This window comes from Piliocolobus tephrosceles, chromosome 8 (genome assembly GCF_002776525.5).
Source record: "Piliocolobus tephrosceles isolate RC106 chromosome 8, ASM277652v3, whole genome shotgun sequence".
In the NCBI taxonomy this organism is placed as follows: Eukaryota; Metazoa; Chordata; class Mammalia; order Primates; family Cercopithecidae; genus Piliocolobus; species Piliocolobus tephrosceles.
In genome coordinates, this window is record NC_045441.1 from 120,007,283 (window position 1) to 120,012,048 (window position 4,766).

Here is a 4,766-nt window from a genome sequence, read left to right on the forward strand (position 1 = left end):
CAGTGAAAATAGTTACATTCGTACCCCTCTATGTGATAAGAATATAACCCATTTAAGTTATGGAAAAGATCCCTCTGCTGTGGCTTTAAGTTGGGGGAGGGGAATCGATTTGTTCCAACCGAAACAGAAACAACAGGAAATAGCTTAACTTTGGTCCACTTGTCTGTTAGCTTAAGGACAGTCATACTGCCCATAATCAGTTCAAAAACTCAACAAGTATATTTAAAAATATATTCATGTGTAATTTCATTCTAAAACCGGCATAACTGTTCTATCCTCATTCTGTGCCTTTTCAGCTTCAGAGTGTGCTGTGGGCATGGTCTCTAATCCTCAGCCAGCATCTTTGTGATCTTCCCTGGCAGCCTCATCAGCGTCTGCTTGGCGAGGCTCTGTCTCCTCTTGGGTCATGATTTCTGGGGTCATGTGGACCAAGCCTGCTTCTGGAAGTTCGCTTTGTACTTCCACTGGCATCTGATTTACCCATTCCACATGCAGCTCCTCTCCGTGTACTCCAGTACCCTCTTCAGGCTGAATTCAGCCCACTGAATTCAACCCGCTTGGGCCTGCTCTGGAAGCTCACTTGTGTGTGTTGGGCACCTGGCTGTCCTGGCGTGGATTTGGGTGGATGTGTTCTGCGGTCACTTGTGCTGAACCCACCTGGACCTGAAACAGTAGGAGCACATGCACCTTCCCAGCTTGTTCTGTAATATCATTGATGTCACAGGTTCAGCTTATACGCATGTTTCTACTGAAAGAACTTCTTCCATTACTAGATGCTTTGAAATACTGTATCACTGAGATGCCCCCTTAATTTATTTCCTTGCATAAACCACAAGTCACATAAAGTATAATGGTTGGGTTTATCTCTAGTATATATTACCGAGTGATGTTTGAACTGGTCCCAGCTGTTAAACATGCTGTTGCAGACCTGGCATTCATAGAGCTTCTTTCTTTCTTTTTTTGCCTCTACTCGTTTGGCATGCAGTGAGGTGACATTTGAGGGGCTGTTTCTAGCAAATGTTCATGACAATTTGGATATTCAAAAGGTTTTTCACCTGTATGTTTTCAAAGATGTTCTTTAAAATGTCCGAAATGGTCAAACTGTTTCTCACAGTGCTGACATACATGAATTTTCCCCCCAGTTCTTTGCTTCTTACTGCCTCCACGTTCTTCAAGGTGGGTCACAATTCAAGTGCTGTTTCCATGCGCTCTCCTGAAGATACCTTTTACTGCATATTTCACAGTTGAAACTCTCAGTGAAGTGTGATTTCACGTGTTCCTGTTTGCTTGTGGGGTCAGATGCAAAGCTGACGTCTTCTTTAATCTGCCCTTTTCTGTCACCTTGGTGGTACTGAAACAGGAAAAGCTTCCTTATCTCCCTCACAGGGTGTGTGATGGGGGCATGGCTAGCTTCTTCGGTACCTGCGGCGCAAACACCTAGCGGGGCAGGTTGTGGTCGTGGGCACCAACCCCACAGCGGTGTCTCGGAGTAAATGTTTCCAGCTCCTGAAGCCCCAGTGGGCGTGTGTTACAGGCGCTCTTTTAATTTTGCTGTCTGTAGGCGGCTTGTGTCAATCAGCTCAATTAGACCCTCTGCCTTATCACAAGGACAGAAGGCTTTCTGTAGCCCGGGGTTCTTGCCCTAGTGTACCGCAAAAATCGGATCACATGTGGGCTTGGAGTATGAGTGCAAGGTTTTATTGAATGGTGGAAGTAGCTCTCAGCCAATGGATGGGGAGCCAAAAGGGGGATAGAGTGGGAAGGTGGTTTTTCCCTTAGAGTCAGGCCGCTCAGCGGTCAGACTGTTCTCCTACCGCCCCTGCCAAATTCCCCTGGGCGTCTGCGTTCTGCTGGTTGGGTTGATGGCCTGCCAGCTCTGTGGGTGCCTGTTCCTGTGCTCTTCCGCTCCCCTGCTCCGCTCCATGTCCAGCCGCCTGCGTGCACTTCTGCCGCTGTGTTTCTCTCCACATCTCATTGCTTCTGTCTGTGCCTGCTAGGGTCTGGGGGTTTTTATAGGCCCAGGAGGGGGGTGTGGCGGTCCAGGGTGGTCTTGGAAAAGGCAACATAATGGCTCTTCATAATGGCCAGAAACAGAACGTAGTGGCATTGTAACCCCTATCAGAGATAATCATGAAAGAAAATGGAGTAGGAAAATACTCCCATGGCGTAGGACTTGAAGCATTATGGCCTGTTGTCTTATTGTCTACTGTTTGTTGAAGGTGAGATGATCTGGCATAAGACTCGTTGCTGATTTATGAACAATACATGAGGAGAGGATTCATACTGATTTATAGGTAGAGCCTAATGGTTTGGTCACATAACCAGGGACTGACAAGGCATCAGATTAGAGGACAGGTGACAACGAGATTTAGGAAACAGATTTTGAAAATTTCTCTTTTTTTTTTTTTTTTTTTTTTGAGACAGAGTCTCACTCTGTCGCCCAGGCTGGAGTGCAGTGGCGCAATCTTGGCTCACTGCAAGCTCCTCCTCCCAGGTTCATGCCATTCTCCTGCCTCAGCCTCCGGAGTAGCTGGGACTACAGGCGCCCGCCACCATGCCCGGCTAATTTTTTTTGTAAGTTTAGTAGAGACAGGGTTTCATGGTGTTAACCAGAATGGTCTTGATCTCCTGACCTCGTGATCCACCCGCCTCGGCCTCCCAAAGTGCTGGAATTATAGGCGTGAGCCACCGCGCCTGGCCTAAGTTTTGTATTTTTTAATAGAGACGGGGTTTCACCATGTTGGCCAGGCCAGTCCTGAACTCCTGACCTCAGGTGATCTGCCCGCCTCAGCCTCCCAAAGTGCTGGGATTATAGGCGTGAGCCTCTGCACCCAGCCTGAAGTTTTCTTTGTTCCTGACTTCAAGGGCTTTGATGGCTTCTAGCATTTGTAGACGTTCTGCTGCTTTCCATACATCACTGGCTGCTGCTCCTCCTAGTATCATTAATTTTGCTGTACATGTGAACTCAATTAAATGGCAAAAGGCCGTTTTACTAACACCTTCTATCTCCACCAAAGGTTCTTGGGTAAACTCCAGAAAGAGTTTGTAGAAGGCGGCAGGGCCGGATGGCTCATGCCTATAATCCCTTTGGAAAGGATTACAGTAATCCCTGTAAACACTTTGGGAGGCCGAGGTGGGCAGATCACCTGAGGTCAGGAGTTCGAGACCAGCCTTGCCAACTTGGCAAAACCCTGTCTCCACTAAAAATACAAAAATTAGTCGGGTGTGGTGGTGGGTGCCTGTAGTCCCAGCTACGTGGGAGGCTGAGGCAGGAGAATCACTTGAACCTGGGAGGCAGAGGTTGCAGTGAACCAGGATTGGGTCACTGCACTCCAGCCTGGGTGACAAAGTGTGACTCCATCTCAAGATGATGATGATGATGATAATAATAATAATAATAATTATTATTATTATTATTATTTGTGGAACTTACTGCAAGCATCCAAAACAGCTTTGTGAGCCTTCAGATGGTGTCCGTCTACAATCAGGGTGATGTCAGTAAAGCAGTCCTGCCCTCATGTTTATTCAGTTGGTCGAGGATCATGTTTTGACATTCACGGAACTCCTGTAGGCATTCCATCGTCTCTTCAGCCTCCATGGCTGCTGGCTTGCTCTGCCTTATGCTCTGGCCTCCTTCCTTTCTGTCCCTCAGAGCCTCTGGTTTTGTGCTTTCTCCTTCCAGGGCATAATGTGCCCCACAGCTTTCCCTATCCCTAACCCATGGCTCTCCCTCCATTTCCCCCACAAAAGCCGAGTGCTCCCTCTGCTCGGGCCCCGCTGGTGCACATGCGCTCAGTCGGACACACAGGCGGCTGTGGCCTCTTACTCTATTTTGAAGACTTGGCTGTAATTGTGCTATTATAGTCTTCCGTATCATACTCAAAAGCAATGCTTCATTTCCCCCCAAAAGAAGAAATCAAGTAAGTAAAAACATGTTACAATTTATATAGAAGTGTACTTTGCATTTGTTAAAATGCTTTATAGTGATTCTAATCTTTTTCCTTAAAGAAACCCAGAGAAAGCCTTTCTTTCTCAGCTGTATAGATGGAACAGGTGAGGGGAGGGGATACAGCGGTGTTGCCCAGAGCTTCTGAGTCCGTGGCTGAGCCCAAATCTCCCAAGGCAAATATGACAAATGTTATTTTATTCCTATTTATAAAGCTCCCTTACAGCTGGAGGGATTTTCTTCTAAATCTACTAAAAATTGAGGTACCTAAAAACAACAGCCCCACATTTGGAAACGGACCGAAGGTGGGAAGTTTTAGCTCTTGTTTCTCAGGTTATAACTGATAACCAGACTGGGGTCTCCTAAAGGCCCTAAAAAAAAAGGAGTTGTCTTCATTCTCACGGGCTCCACCCAACCTTTAGATTGCTAGTAATTCAGATGTGGAGCATTCCGTAGCAAGAGGATCGTGCGCTCATTTATTCGTGGCACTCCTTCCCCAAACTACGCTGGGAGACACATCAATCAGTGTGTTTCAGTCAGTGTGTTACAAAGACCTGATGCTGTGCTGTTCAATATGGCAGCCACCAGCCACAGATGGCCATTTAAATTCTAATTAAAAGTAAGTAAAATGGAAAAGCCAGTTGCTCAGTGGCACTAGCAATGTTTTGAGTGCTCAGTAGTGACATATGCCTGGAGGCTATCATACTGGGTAGTACAGATATAAAATATTTCCATCACTCCAGAAAGTTCTATTGGACAATACTGCCTCTTGGTGTGTTATGGTAAGACTTCCCAAATGGTTTTGGTGTCTTTTGTCATG

At 46.6% G+C, this 4,766-nt stretch overlaps 1 pseudogene; it reads right to left on the reverse strand.

The window, feature by feature from the left end:
* Positions 1-246: 246 nt before the first annotated feature.
* LOC111539869 lies at positions 247-3,598 on the reverse strand (annotated as a pseudogene).
* Between the last annotated feature and the right edge of the window lie 1,168 nt (positions 3,599-4,766).